This window comes from Amborella trichopoda, chromosome 12 (genome assembly GCF_054954075.1).
Source record: "Amborella trichopoda isolate Santa Cruz 75 chromosome 12, AtrichopodaSantaCruz75HAP2 v2.0, whole genome shotgun sequence".
In the NCBI taxonomy this organism is placed as follows: domain Eukaryota; kingdom Viridiplantae; phylum Streptophyta; class Magnoliopsida; order Amborellales; family Amborellaceae; genus Amborella; species Amborella trichopoda.
The window spans coordinates 49,351,101-49,367,893 of record NC_142347.1 but is presented as its reverse complement, the minus strand read 5'-3'; the positions used below and the strand labels follow the sequence as shown (position 1 = coordinate 49,367,893).

General features: G+C 35.1%; 1 non-coding gene across 1 annotated transcript; it reads left to right on the top strand.

The window, feature by feature from the left end:
• The first annotated feature begins 12,529 nt into the window (after nt 1-12,529).
• Nucleotides 12,530-13,777, top strand: LOC18435695 (protein DMP2). Its single transcript, XR_016045461.1, has one exon. It is a non-coding gene; the product is annotated as a protein DMP2 (transcript).
• Nucleotides 13,778-16,793: the final 3,016 nt, after the last annotated feature.

Here is a 16,793-nt window from a genome sequence, read left to right as displayed (position 1 = left end):
ATTACCCTAAAAAAAAAATTGGAGGACGACCTTGGTAGCAAATTGTACACACTCTCTCGGGCAAAAAAAAGTACCGTACACTTATTCTCTCGAGGAAAAAAAAAAATACTTCGATGGATTCTTTCTATTTCAATCTTGGGATCTACTTTAAGATTATCATAAATTGGTTTAAAGACATACATTTTAGATTTTGAGTTCTGAAACAATCATTCAAAAAATCAAATCTCTCTTCAATCTTTGGCCTTTATGTTTTTCAAGCACATCGAGATTACTCTCTTTTTTTTTCCTTTTCTTTTTGTCAAGTCTCATTGGCCGGGTTATATCCTCGAAATTGAGTGTTCAAATACCACCTAGATGGTATTTAGCCGTGGGAGTAAATACACAGTATGATCCCGCAGGTTGGATTATAGGATGGTGCAACCGTATATACTTTTACATTGGAATGTAGAAGAGAAAAAGGCGCATGCAAAGGTTTCAATGTGCCTCATAACACCATCTAAGGCAATGAAAGGAGACCATCAAAAATGTTATATATTAAGGAAAAGGACAAACAAAAGTTTATAGAAAGAAGAACAAAGTGTTTTTTTTTGTTTGGAAAAATATGCCATGCATCACGTCGTTTAGCAAAAGGACGTCCACCGTCCATTCCACATGTGGAGGATGGTGTCATGTGTTGTACCACATACCATATTTGACTTGGGTATTGTAATACTTTTACCTAAGAATTTAAATTGGGCAAACCATGTAATCCCTAAGTATCTTTTGTTATGCTCCCCAAATTTATTTTTGGAGAGAGAGAGAGAGAGCGAGATTTTAGGGTTCTAAATAGGTTGGTTAAGTCGCGGTCAACCTTGACCCAACCCCATCAGGTCTAGGTTAGACACTTGACTCTAACTTGGGTCTGGACCCTATTCATCATGTCATATTGAGTCTAGAAATTTCAAAGAAAAAAGAGAAAAACTATATCTTATATTTTATAATATATAGTTTATATAGATTTCTATGTATTACATATTTATATATTAGGTCAGATCATGTCAGGTTGACCCTTACCCAGAACGAAACTAACCTAATAGGGTCCAAGATAGATACAGACCCAGACTTGGACCCATCCCGGGTCAGGTCAAGGTCAAGGTGTGGTGGGCCAAAACACGACTTGTCAAGTCCGAAGTTTGCGTCTAGAAGTGGTCGGGCCTTGTCAGGTCCAAAGTTTGGGACTAAACGTAGCCCGGTCATTTGACCCATCAGGTCTATGGCTTGACACAACCTGTTTCCGGGTCTCTAGGAAATTTATAGCTTGAGAGAGAGATCTATACCAACTTCATTTGTGGTGAACTTAAAAGGTGTGGTCCACTTTTCTTGAAAAAAAATATTTCGCCCAAGTGTTATGACAAAAGGCTTAACCAACCTTTGGGCTAAATTAATATTACTATTATATTTATTTATTTATTTTACATGTTACCAAATGTTATGGATCCGTTGGGCTAAATTAATATTACTATTATATTTATTTATTTATTTTACATGTTACCAAATGTTATGGATCCGCCCTGACCACCCAAACAATAAGCCGATTCATTAGCATTGCTCATTATTGGAGTACTTTCGGGTACTTCTTCCTATACCGAAGTGTATGAAAGTTTGTGATCTAGCTTCCAAAGAAACATGCGATGTGCTACATGACATGTTCGTGTGTTCGTTATTTTTGGGACTTCTTAACATATTAATGGCACTTCTTAACATATTAAGGCTAGCCTTTTTGTCATATTTGTGCTAACACTAATCCATGTGCTTGTAGCTTTGTGACATAGGTTAGAGGTCTATGTTTCACCAGAAAATATGAACTCAATTTTATTCATCTCAAGATCAATTTTGGGACAAAAAAAAAACAAAAAAATCCAAAATTTTACAAAAAGCTCTAGATCAACTCCCTCGTCGATTCTGATGACCATTATAAAAAGATATGATATCTTAAAAATCATGATCTTCTTTTATTAAAATGACCACAAAGTGAATCAAAGATCATTTAAAACTTTAGGTTACTCAGATCCCCTGGCTAGGTATTCATTCATGTGGCCAATGTGCAATTTGGTCTTAGTGTATCGCCATGTGCTTCACCGTTACCATCACCATCACATCATCACTACTTATGGCGACAACCCTGGTGTCAGTAAAAGTGTCAGGAGTAGCCTAGCACCTTTGGCCGTCATAGCTTAGTTGAAAAGGTATCACATTTTTTTAGAGACACATGTCTTCAATCCACGTGTCTGATGTAATGGAACCCAATATGAAACGTATAAAGGCAATGGATAGCAAGACCCTCGCACTCAAATTCATGGTACTACTTCACCCTTCTAAGCATAAAAATTAGGGGATCAAGGTCATCCCCATCCCCACATTCAAAATGTACTTGACCTGGCCCTAAGTCCCACAAGTAAAACGCATTTAACCTAGATGTGGAAAATCTTCATTTTTGTGGTTAGAGACCTTATTTAGTGTGCACTATGAGATTGTTTACCTTGTGTACAAAAGGCCAATATCAGCCCTAGTTGTAATATATGATATTGGCGGGCTAGAAGTGTGTTATATATTAAGAGTTTTTGAAAAGTATTATTTAATTTACACATGGCCAACAAGACACCCCAACCATCTCAATTTCACATTTTACTGTTAAGAATGATTATGACCTCATTGTACCGAAATTAAATGATCTTATTAAATACTTTTCTTACAAAAACTATTTTTACCATAACCCATGTTGGTAATAGAGGCAACCATTGAACAAAGCCACACTTGAGTCAATGCTTTGATGTTGGCTAAGAGTGAAACCTTGGGATAGGCTAGATTCAATCATTTAGGAACAATGAACTTAGATTAATGCCCACTAGAGAGCCCAAGCATGATGACTAAATCTTAAATTTTTAATATTTGAAGCACGATATATGTCTTGTGCTTGATGCTTTAGTCAAATAATAGAGTTTTAGCTGCATAATCTTTTCCATTTTTTATGTAGTGACAATCTAGCCCTAGACTAGAATTAACCCAAAAGTCATATGCCTCACCATGAATCTTGCTGTGCACAAGTATCTATGTGGTAAGGGAGATTGCTTTTTAATTGGTGGGGAATTTAGGGATTAGAGTCTAGACCATGGACAATAACATTAGGGCACGAAGAGAGCAAGCCCCAAGGCCTTGGGATCCTTTTAAAATTTATTTCTCGTCTTTTCAAAGAAGAAAACTGGATTCAGGGAGAGACTTGGCATTTCTTCTTGCATGCAAATGAAGGAAATATGGATCCAAATGTAGTGAGGCAGCAATTTAAGATCCCTAGGGAAGTTGAAATTTTTAGAACTTTTACATGGGGAGAGGGTCAACATATTGTTTCTTATCATACTATTTGCTATTTTATTGCTAAAAAATGTAGGCACTAGCACGATGAAGGGATTTAACTGCAGGAGACATACCCTAGTTTCTCCATTTCTTTTAGGGGAAATCTTTATACTCGCCCCTTCCTACATTGTATATGATATTCATCTCCCATCTATGTATTTTGAATGTACGTTTCGGATAGATGTAGTCATAAGCTTACAACTTAGCCTCTAATTCAATCATAATTCGAACTAACTCAGAATATTTTATTTTGAATTTCTTATATTAAATCATCTTAACACTAAATTCGAGACATGCCCACTTCTCACTTAAATAAGCCTATAAAATTACAAAAGAATCTTGTGAGCTTTACTTATGCCTATAATCTCAATCGTATGCCACGTACCACTTCGATATTGGGTTGTTTTAATGCAACTTTCAGTACCCTAACCATCAAGTCCCAATCACTCCTAGCCATTAGATATGAACTTGGGTGATCAAAGGCATGCCACAAAGCTTGAGAAAAACTTTTTTACATTTTGAGTGCATGGTACAGTCCCAACCGCCCGATTTGGCATCTGATGGCTAAAAATAATTGTAACCTTCGTATACAAAAAAAAAAGACAATCTTATTGAATAATTTACTATTTCAAAATGCCATGGATGTAACCTTCTTTTCTTTAAAACTCTGTCTCATTCCACTTGATTTTCTTAAGGGTGAGGTTAACAATCAATGTATGGTGTGCCTCCAAACTTTCTCATGATATGCAATTTTTTTAAGGGGTACAAGAATATGTTTTATCTTTAATTACAAAATTTTTGAACTCCAAAAGTAGATCAAATCAAGCAGATCTATAAATGCATGAAAAATCGAGAAAATAGATGGGCCATAATGTGCGGCAAGAGGTACTATCTTTAAGACTTGAAATTTTTTTTTTCTTCATAGTTATATATCTCGATGTCGAGATGATCAATTGCATGCTTTTCCAACTTCAAAACAATATTTTTCAGAATATTTTAGAGATGCACCTAGAAAAACTTTTTCCTTTTCTTAATGAATAGCTATATTACAGCTTAATCCTACGCTCTTGCTGCTGCATCCTCATGAAGCAAGATACTTGGGTCCACCGTGAACTATATTTCTGGCCAAGTGAAAGGGCCTCCTTTCTAAACATTCAATGGCCCTCTTTAGTCTAGGATCAAGGGATAATTTGAACCAACTTTTCTAGAAATCCTTAATTAAAGCTTAAAGTACGTTACTTATAAGACTAAAGTACAATAATTATGGAGTGTTTTAAAGTTTTCCCCCCTTTTCAGGATGATAGCCATCAAATTCAGTCGTAATGCTTCTTTTATATATCCTTAAAAAATTTGGGTGACAGTGTACTCTTGTGGGAGCAAATTGTACATTTACTCTCTCAGGTAGAATAAATACTTGGGAGGATTCTTTCACTTTAATTTTGGAGATCATCTTTTATATCAACAATTAGTGCTTTTAAAAAAATATTTTGGATTTTGTGTTCTGTATAGAAATAGATTTTTAATAACATGTCCACTCCAATAAAATTCTATTAATTCACTCTGAAGAGCAATATTTGAAAAAACTTAATATGTGTGTGAGAGAGAGTGAGAGAGATCAATGGAGTGGCAGTAGTATGGCTTTGAGAGGAATATCCTTTGTACAAAAGATAAATGGTCAGACAATCCTTATATATGTATGTGTGTTTTTTTATTGTCAACACCCTATAAAATCTCATAGGTTACATGTGTTGACCCCAAATCCTTCACGTCAAATAACTTGCTTAATTCTTTCTTTAACCGGTTAATCCAATGAGGATCTAATCCTACAATTAGCATGCCATCAATATAAAGTTGAAAAATAACAAAGACATTATTAGAAAATTTTATAAATTAAATACAATGATTTGCATCAATCCTCTTATACCCGTGACTCATCATGATGAGTCAAACTTCTTGTACCATTGCCCGAGGACTTGTTTCAATTCATACGAGTTTTTCAACTTGGAAACTAAGGGTTTGTTTGTTGGGTTTATGTGGCCATTAAAAGCCCTTGTAAATATGAAATTTTAGTAGAACATAAAATAAGTGGGAGTGTGGTCTTGTGTAGACCATAAAATTTTCACGTACCATGCCAGTCGAGTTAGAAAATCCTTGATGGATGAGCATGGAATAAAGATCGATGAGGGTTGATGGGTTATTCTTGACTTGCCTAGATGAATAAGTCAAGAGACTATGTGACCCTTGTATATGATGGTTGGTCTTTAGAGACGACGGACAAAGCCTCATCACTGATCCATCATATGGCATGTACATATGATGGCCGTATTGGAAAAACAGTTTACCATTGAGGGTGATGCATGCATATGTGCGAGAGATTACCTCTATACACTATAGAGCAACGATTGTATCAGTTCTGTGTGACCTTAGAACTCGTTTCTAGGAGAGAACCTCTAATCCATAGACTAAGATTATATGCTCTTACTTATTGACTGACTTTAGTAGCCCAATCATGAGCTCTTGCATTAGACTGTGGGTTATGGGTACTGTTGGGTCAGTTTGAAAAGCAAGTGTGGATTATAGTCCACAGTAGAAGATGTAGTGCTTCAGAATTATTAAATCCTAGACCTAAAAGGAACATTTTCCCATCAAATTTATTTTCTTAAAATATTGATTAATTTTAGAATAATTATTGTAAGACTCAATATTTTATTTTGTAAATTGTATCTATTAAAAATTAGTTAAAATGTTCAAAGATATATAAGGTCATTGATTCACAATTTTTTAAAAATGTTTATTTTAAAATAATAATAATAATAAATTATGTGGGCTTATATGGGGGCCATTGGACCCATTGTGTTTGCATGGAAGGTCACTATGTGGCCCTAAGTGACACGCCACTTTTAGTGGATCACGTGTTTGGAGGCTTCCTATTTTTATGGACCTAGGCGCCACCACTTTTAGTGGGAGGGCCACGCTCCATTTTTGTTGGGGGAGATAGGTGGCACGCCATCTTTAGTCGGGGCCCATGATGGGGGCCACATACCACCCTCTTGAGATCTTTATTTTATAGAGATTTTGTTTTGATTTTAAGGTTTAAAGATATCCGTTAAGATATGGGAGTGTTTTTATTTGAAGTGAAAGATATATTTTGAAAGATTTAATTAAAAATTTATTAACTAGATATAATGTATTTTAAGCATATTTATGGGATAAGTGGCTAAAAACTGAAAATAAGATTCTGATTTGTTTTTTTTTATCATGATAGCTGATCTAAATAATGAATGGCTCAGATCTCTCACATCATTGGTCTCTAAAATCAAACGATCGACATCAAATTTTGAGATGGCTATATGTATGGAACCCTATCCCTTTTATAAAACCCTATAAATAGGAGCGTCTTACACCTCTCTTCTCTCTACTCTCTCTAGGGGGCACCCCTCTCTCTCTCCTAATTAGGTTGTAAGGGGTGGCACGCCCCACCTAGGTAGAGAAGGTGGGCACATCCCATTATGTTGATCTCCTAATTAGGTTGTAAGGGGTGGCAAGCCCCATCTAGGTAACGAAGGTGGGCACGTCCCACTAGGCTGATCTCTTAATTGGGTTGTAATGAGTAGCACGCCCCATCTAGAAAGAGAAGGTGAGCACGTTCCACTAGGTTGAGATCTATTTTCTTATGGTTTTTAAGCTTTTATATTGTAAAGAGACAACCAAAGCTTTCCAAGTTAACTAGGTTGAGATCTATTTTCTTATAGTTCTTAAGCTCTTATATTGCAAGGAGACAACAAAAGCTTTCCAAGTTAAGAACTGAGATTGTTCTTTTGATTGAGGAGGAGATCCGGTGTGGGGTGTTTCAAAGATCGGTTGTTTCAGCATTCTTATTTTTATTTATGTAGTCCATTATTTCTTAGTCTTTATTCTATTTATGCAGTCCATTGTTGTTTAGTCTTTATTCATTTTCTTTATTTAATAAGTTGATTGTTCTTAGTGGTAGCAAGCAAGGGCCATTTTATTTATTTCTTTTGAGTTGAAATAATTGTAAATGACCCTTGTAAGTATTCTAGCCAGTATAGAAAAAGAAAATCTAATCAATATAGAAAAAACAAACTAAAATTAGTACGCACTATACTAGATCACCTTAGTCCTGCTTTCATCTTTACCCGATACTTCAAATCCTTCTAGTTATTTGATATAATTCTGTTCCCTCAAATTGCTATGAAGAAATCCAATTTTGACATCAAATTGTTCAACCTAGAATCACATGAATGGACGAGATCTTGACAACAGATGAAAATGTTTCATCAAAATCAATACTTTTTTTTTTGTCCAAAGCCTTTAACAACTAGACGATTTTTATACTTCACTTGTCTCTCACCTTCATTCTTCAACATAAAAGTTCACTTGTTTTTCAATAGTTTTCGGCCCTTTGATAACTCATCCAAATCGCATGTGTTATTCTTTTTCAACGAATTGATTTAATCTTACGTATCTTCATGTCATATGTCCTTCTCTTCATGCACCTTGGCTTCTTGGAACTTTCAGGCTCTCGCACATCAGTGAGTGTGATATACTAATTGGGAGAGGATGGTTTCCTTCCCCAATTAATCTTCTTAAATGAGATGCCATTTGTTGTTCTTGAGGGCATGTTCCCCTTGCTAAGCCTCACTATATATATATATATGAAACTTATCGCTTGCCACTTCTCTATAACCTCCTTGTACATCTCTTCTATTTTCATATATATATATATATATGAAACTTATCGCTTGCCACTTCTCTATAACCTCCTTGTACATCTCTTCTATTTTCATATGGAATTGGGAAGGAATTAGGGTAAGGGCTTTAAGGTCATACAAAAAGGCTTATGGTTTCTCAACTCTTTTAAAGTCTTCAAGTGTTTGATTTTCACAAATTCTGCATAACCCAAGAAGATATATTGTATTGACTTAATCGCTATTCTTTTGGTACATGAACGAATGATTTGCAACCAAACATCCTCAAGTTTTCATATGAGACATCTTTATGGGTTGACATTATTTCTAAATAATTTCCCTTCAAAGGAGTTGAAGGGGATAAATTAATCAAATAGCATGAAGTGCTCCTACACTAACCACAAAAAAATCTTGACAATTTAACAAGTGAGAATATACATTTGATTCTTTCTACAAATAGTGTGATTCATCCTTTCTGTTATATCATTGTGCTGAGAGGTGTCAGAAGTAGTTTTATGATATCTAATTCCATACCTTTTACAATATTTCATGCATATCTTCTATGTATATTCCCCATCATTATCTGTGTGAATACACTTCAAAGGTTTTCATATTTCCCTTATAATTTTAGCATAAAAGTTTTCAAAAATCTAAAAGATTTCGTCTTTGGTTTTCATAGCATATGCTCACACTTTTCTACGAACACCATCAATGAAGGTAATGAAACAAGAGGCGCCACCAAAAGTTTTAACTTTCATTGAACCACATGCATAAGAATAAACCAGTTCCAAAATATTTGTTTTTTTAAGACTTATGTTTAAGTGAAACTCTGAGTTGTTTGAATGAGAACAATGATCTAAGAGCATACCTTTTAAGCTGGGGAGAAATCATTTCTTTGCTAGAACTTGTAGCCACTTATTACTCATGTGACCAAGCCGCAAATATAGGTCGGTTGATGAATTTTTCTCAATAATGTTCACTTCATCCATACCCAATTGCCTTTGTGTCTTATGAAAGTTCAACATCTCTGTCATGTTACTAAGACCCTTTCGTAAACTTCCAATGCCCACTTCCAAAGCAATTATTGTAGCCCTTTTTATCTAATTTGCCATTAGAAATCAAGTTAAGGCATAGGTCCAAAACATACCTTACGTCCTTTAGAACCAATTTGCAGCCAAAATTGGAATGTATGCAAATACTACCTATTCCCACAACTTTTGAGGTGTTGTTATTTCTCATCCTTACGATACCAAAGCCTCATGATTTGCAAGATGTAGTAGCATGGTAGGAAGCACCCGTATCAATAACTCAGTTTGTATCTAAATATGCAACACCTAGGCAATCCTTTTCACAAGCTCAAAAAGTAATAATATCAACATCAACAGTAACCACATGGGTATTCTTGTTTTCTTGTTTTCTTTACATTTTCCTTCCTGTTTCACTTTGTTAACCTTTCGACAAACCCTTTTTATGGGTCCTGACTTGCCACAATAGTAGCAATTTATTCCTTTTTTTAGATTTGGACCTACCTCTTGATCTTTAACAATTGTGAAGTTTCCTACTTGTACTTCTTTTATTGTACTTCTTTTATTTTCTGTAACAAGAGTGACAATTGAGAGGAATTCAAGGGTTTTCTTCTCGTTTCCTCATCCAATAAAATGCTTGCAATTTGACTCACTGTTACTTTTTATCTAGTGCAGTTGCCTAGAGACACCACCAATGTCTCCCAATTACTATTCATCCAACACCATCTTCATGGTAGATAGTTGATTCACTATACTTTGCATCTCATTTAAATGCTCTATAATCAATGCACCTTCTTTCAATTTGACTCACTGTTACTTTTTATCTAGTGCAGTTGCCTAGAGACACCACCAATGTCTCCCAATTACTATTCATCCAACACCATCTTCATGGTAGATAGTTGATTCACTATACTTTGCATCTCATTTAAATGCTCTATAATCAATGCACCTTCTTTCAACTTCAAATTAACTAGCTTTAAGCTCAAGAAAGCTTTGTTGTCGGCTGTCTTTCTTTTATAGAATCCTTCCAACTTCTTCCATAGAGAATGTGCTGAAGTTTCATTCTACACTTGGTGAAACACAATATCATCGAACCAATGTCGGATATACCCATTGGCGTTATGATTTAGCTTCCACTTGTAACTCATCTTTTTACGTTTAGCTTCGTCACCCTTAATGGGATAATATAAATCATAGCAATAGAAACCAACCTTCATTTCAGGCATCCAAATTAACCAATTATTTTCATTCAGGTTATCATTCTACTTGTATTTGCTTCTATGATTCAAACATAATTTTTTTCATTTATTTTTTTTTTTAAACAAAAAGAAAGTACAAAACCCGGGATTTGATACAACTTGTTGAGAAGCTGTGCATTCCCTTCTATGTGTGAATCAATACCAAATCTCAAAGAAATAAAATTACACAAATTTACAGGAAATTAAAAACCAACCAAACACCAAAATTTATGTGAAAAACCCTTCAAAAGAAGAAAAAACACTGGGTGCCATAGATGAAATCTACTATGCAAAAATAATAATAACAATAATTTTTCCCAAGTTAATTAATTGTAACTTGAGGATTTGGGAACAAGAAAACCGAACCTTTTGAAAGAAAAATCCTCTATAATTTTTCTATATATCAAAAAACCTAAAGAGAAAAAAAAATGGCTTCAACCACTCTCTATAATTTGTTACTCAACTCTCTCTACAAAAAATAAGAAAGACTTCTTTTTCTAAGAAACCCTAACATTTAAAATTGTCATCGAAAGGATTCAATATTGGGTTGTTGTTACGCAGTTGTCACGACCCTAACCATCAAGCCAAGTCGCAAGTTGTGGCCCTCTCACAAATGGGAGGGAATATCCTCAACAAACCCTGCTTAAAACCTTAGGACTTTTTCTAGGTATCTTCTCAATTTTCTTATTATAACATTGGATTAGTATTTATTAAAGGGAGAAGTTTATATAGAGCCGAGGCTCTAAACAATCAAATTAGAGCCTACCTCAAAATTTTCACTAGAAGAGGCTGTTTTGATGCCCAAATATCATCAAATTGATCATCTCGACCTCAAGATGCAGGGACATGAGAAAAAAATAGATTTCAAGTTTTGAAAATAATGCATCTTGTAATGCATTTTTGGATCGTCAATTTTCAATATTTCACGTTTTCATAGATCTACTAGATCTACATTATTGTTGAAGCTTTAAAATTTATAATTAGTGATAAAAATCTATTTTAAGTCTATCAAAAATATTTCTGATATTGAAACCATATTTCTTGACACTATTTGAAGGTGTGCTTTACTTTGATTGTTTAGAACCTCGGCTCTATACAAATCACACCCTTTATTAAATGGGCCCTCATTTTTTTTTCCTAACCATACCGAAAGGGATTGCATACTATAAGATTGTTTGTCTTGGTACATGAAAGTCCCAATCTCTCCTAGCGTTTGATATGAAATCAGGTTATTATGGGTATGTTGGAGAAAATTTGTCTTGAAATTTAACTGCAATCACTAGTACTACCCTAACTGTCTAATTTGACATCTGACAACTAAAAATAATTATAACATTTTTGTAGTAAAAATTAATAGTCTTACTGTATAATTTACTAGTCACAATGCCATTTCAATCACTAGTATTATCCTAACTGCGTAATTTGACATCTGACGACGAAAAATTATTGTGTTCTTCTTATACCAAATAGTAATAGTCTTACAATATATAGTTGAGTGACTATGCCAATATGCTATAGATGTACCCTCCTTTCCTATAACACCATTTCTCATTCGACTTTATATTAATGAATAGTTATAGTACAAGTTAATACCACGCGAGCATTGGACTAGGAAATTTTTGTTGGATTTAGGATAAGTAAGCCACATAATCAATATGCAAGTTGAAAGCAACAAAGAGAGGCAATGGTTTTTAAATTTTTAATTTAGGGCTGAGGTTGTAATGGTCACTTTCTCTTGTTCTATTTTGTTGAATGGGCATGTGCCTTCCCTGTATATAGTTCCACGCGATTACATGCACACATAGGAGCATATTGTCCCTTTAGTCCCTCGTGTAAAACCTTATCTAGGACAATTTTAGGTCTGAAAGTTCAGGGATGTAACCACTTCAATCTAGCACGCCTAACTCAAAAATAAATATATAAATAAAACACATGCATTCTTTATGAGCCTAAAAAGAATAAAGATCTAATATGCAACATAAATAGGACACCCAAATCTTTATTTTAAGGGATTGTCTAAAAAGATATCATTTTTTTTTTTACAATGAGATTCCAATCATTCTTGTCCTCTAAATTTCAAAATGGGTAGATTTAAGAGTGTCATTTAATAGACACAAAGTTCTGGAAAAAAAAATTCCCAAGACAGACTTTATGACATCTAATGAGTATGAATAAGTTTGATATTCTTGTAGTTTGATATTTCTGTACAAAAGATAAATGGTTTCTTTGTAGACAATCTCATATTTTAAAAACTGAAAATCTAAATTTATTTTCTCCGATAAATATGGGGATTCTGAAGTAAATCCATAAAATTTAGAATGAAATAAATCCTTCTAACCTGCTCTTTTACTCAAGGGAGTAAGTATAGAAATTTTTCCTGCAGGAGCATGATCGTTGGATACGTGATCACAAAGTTATAGGCCGTTAAGCACGCAAAACCCACCAATGGAATCTTTGTACATGACGCAGTTAATCCCCTTCCCAAGTACCAACTTCCTTTCTTCCACCATGAAAGGCCCTATAAAACCTCAAACCCATGCAACCCTCATGAACCACCATGGCCGAGTCCTTGGCTCATGTCACCGAGCCCAACATCGACCTTGTCGAGACCCATCCGAGCCCGAAGGGTGCGGAAACCAGCCAGGTTTGTACACATGCAAGCCAAGGGAATACACCAAGGATTGCATCCGATGTTCGAGTCGACAAGACTCTAGCTAGTGCCGCGAACCTCATGAAGCTCTTGCCTACTGGAACCGTGCTCACTTTCCAAGCCCTGTCGCCATCTTTCACCAATCGTGGCATGTGTTATCCTGCGAACAAGTACTTAACCGGTGCTCTGGTGGTTCTCTCCTCGCTGTCATGTTTCCTGTTCTCCTTCACCGATAGTTTTAAGGGACGAGACGGTAAGGTCTACTATGGCATCGCAACGTTTAAGGGCATGGCCTTGTTCAATGACAACGAGAGGGATCAAGGGAGAGTGATCGAGAGGCTATCGGTCTACAGGTTGCGACGGATCGATGTGGTTCATGCATGTTTGTCAGTGATCGTGTTCTTGACACTGTCTCTTGGTGACTCTAACGTGCAACACTGCTTCTTCCCCGATGCTGGGTCTAACAGCCGGGCTCTGATTGTGAACCTACCATTAGGTGCTGGGATTGTGTCAAGTGTTGTGTTCCACCTCTTCCCGACCTCGCGCCGAGGGATCGGATACACTGACCCCTCCGCCTAGCTTCGACCTCCCTCGTATGGTTTCTTGGCCTTGGGGTAGTTTGACATCCATGCTTCATGTTTGTTGGATGGTAAGATAAGCTCAATGAAATGGGACTCTTTCAAAGGTTGCTATTATGGGCAACTTAATTTATCTTTTGGTGATATAACATAAGCTCCCACAAATACTTCTAAACTTTTCCCTGCATTTTGTTCTAAAAAATGAAAAAGTTCATACAAGCTGTCGACCTTATATTTAAAAAGCCCGCAAATAAAAGGTGATTTTGATATGGGTGCGGTTTGTATAGAACGTAGACTCCAAACAATCAAATTAGACCCTACAAATAGCGTTGAGAAATATGGGTTCAATACTAAAAATCATTTTGATAGCCTTAAAATATGTTTTTACTTTTATTTATAAACTTTAAAGCTGCAAAAATAAACTTTGAAAAGTAATAGTCTAAAAATGCGCAAAGAAGTACACTATTTTCAAAGCTTGAAATCCATTTTTTTCTAATGCATTTGCATCTTGATGTCTAGATGATCAATTTCAGGATATTTGGGTATCAAAAAAACCTCTTCTAATGAAGTTTTTTAGGTAGGATCTAATTTGATTGTTTAGAGCCTCAGCTCTATATAAACTTTTCCCTTTTGGATATTGAAAAGGACACCTTTTCTATGTGGCCAGCCCTTAGAAATGCGGGCCTGGCTATAAACGTATTTTTTAAATATAATTTGATCTTAATTTTTAGAGAATACATAGTCTTTAACATGCAAATCATGGATATGAAAAAAAAAAAAATTAAATTAAATTAAAAACGAAAAATAATAATTATATTAAAAAACAATTTTCCTATTGAAAAGCCCCCCAGTAGATCAACTCTACCTCAATATGTAGGGATATGAAATACGAAAAGATTTTAAGTTCGAAATATAAGAAGTTGTCTACACCATTAATTTCAAGATTTTCAATTGTTTATAAAACTCAATATGCAGTGGTTTTTATGCTTTAAGTTCTATAACCAGCGGCACAAACACATTTTCAAGCCATAATAAAAGTTTCAAAACACAAACTGTATCTCAAACGTGCCCCTTACGGTGGACGCGCTATATATAAACCTCACCCTTTTCTACCGCGAAACACATTCGAGGCCGGGTTAGTTCCTCGGACCTTATGCAAAATCCTAATATCTCTCTCTCTCTCTCTTCAATCTCTCATGCGTGCCTCATTGGCTATGTCCAAGTTGACATTTTAAAAGCTAATTTGACTTGATGTAACTCTTTAAATCTTTGTGAGCTGGTTAACCTTAAGCTTGAAGTGATGAGCTTTACAACTTTTTTGCTTAATAACCTCAAAAGTCAGCAATAACAATAGAATTGACCTGGCTCACCTTTGAATCTGAGGTTTGAGATCTTTGTAAGCCATAGCCAAACACGACTGATTAACACAATATTTGACACCCTCTTGGGCTTTCTTCGCAAATGAGAAAATCCAACCAAGAAATGCATCGAAGCTTAGTCACATGTTTGATTGGTGGAAGAAGTGGCTGCCAAACTAGCCTCTCCCACCGACGCGAGGAGCCATGGCCTTCTCAAATCAGTGTCTTGTTTTAGAAGCCATTGGAAGCAGTAGCTTCCAAAATATTGTTGTACTTCCCACGCGACAAACGTGGGAATTGTTATTACCTTGGAAGCGGAAACTTCCATTAAAACACACACTAACCGTTATTAAAACAAGAATTTAAATAGGTTGAAGGTAAAAATCTTAAACCCTAAAAATTTCCGAGACACTTAATGGTTCAGATATAGGAATTGTGAGATTGAGAACTGACCCATGACCCAAACCTGAATCGTTAAGGTTAGACCGAATCCCAGGCATCTAGGACCAGATCTATTGGACCCAGACCTGACCTATTGCGTCCATGCTTAGGATCCAAACCTAGATCCCGGGGTCAAGTCGACCTTGCAAGTTCACTAAGTCAACCCTAAGCTAATTAGCCGCCCCATCTCAAAGATCATATTTTACAAAAACAATATTTTGTTCTATTTTACAAAATATCGCCTTATTTGGTTAGATAATGTTTGATTACTCAGGCTCGTCACCCTGGCAAGCCCAAATATCCCTTAGTTGGGTACCCAAATATCTCTTAGTAATATGGTTTTGTATGTTTTCTATTATTTTGACAAAGATGGGAAGTGTTTTAGACATAAATACTTATTTTTTTCATTTTTCCAATATGGCTTATTAAGGTGATTAAGATGTGTTTTGTTTTATTTTACTTTAAAGTTACTTTTCTTTTTCTTTTTTGAAGTTTTAGTATTCTACATTTTATGCCTTGCCCATACTCGGGCAAAAGCTTCTCGGACATTAGTCCGAGTACTCTGATCTGGCCTGGGAGGAGCACCCGGCCCGAGTTGCTCTCTCCAACACTCTGGTTGGCAAAGTTGGTCCATGAAGCTTCTTCAAACCATATACTAAAAATAAATAAAAACATTTCCAATATTTTATACAATGAGATGCTTAGGGATGTTTGACAACTCATTAGATTCTCTTTTTATTAGTACTTTTCTTAGTACTGTTTTACAGGTCAAAAAATCCAAGACGGAAAGTACCAACTTTTTCTTGATTCCAATAAGAAAGTACCAAATTACAGTATATATTTTATACTCTACATGGTGTGGTTTTTATAAGGTCGCAACCTTAAACAATCAAATTAAGGTGCACTTCCAAATTTTTACATATAATTTTGGTGTAAAAAATTATTAAGATTATCTAAAAATCTATTTTCATATCTAATTACAAAATTTTAAGCTTCAAAAATTTTATAGAATCAAGTAGATCTTTAATCATATGAAAATGTTGAAAATAGACGGTCTAGATAATGTGTTGTAAGATGCATTATTTCCAGAACTTAAAATCTTTTCTTTTGTAATATTCATACATCTATATGTCAAGATCAACTAGAGGTTTCAACATTAAAACAACCTTCTCCGATGGAATTTTGACGTGCATCCATATTTCTACATTTTAAGGTTGCAACCTTATATAAACTTTTTCCTACTCTAAAACAACCCATCTTGGAAAAATAAAGTGGACAAAATATCTACAATAAATAATAAAAAAATTTATTTATGATATGATCAACTAGAGGTTTCAACATTAAAACAACCTTTTCCGATGGAATTTTGACGTGCATCCGTATTTCTACGTTTTAAGGTTGCAA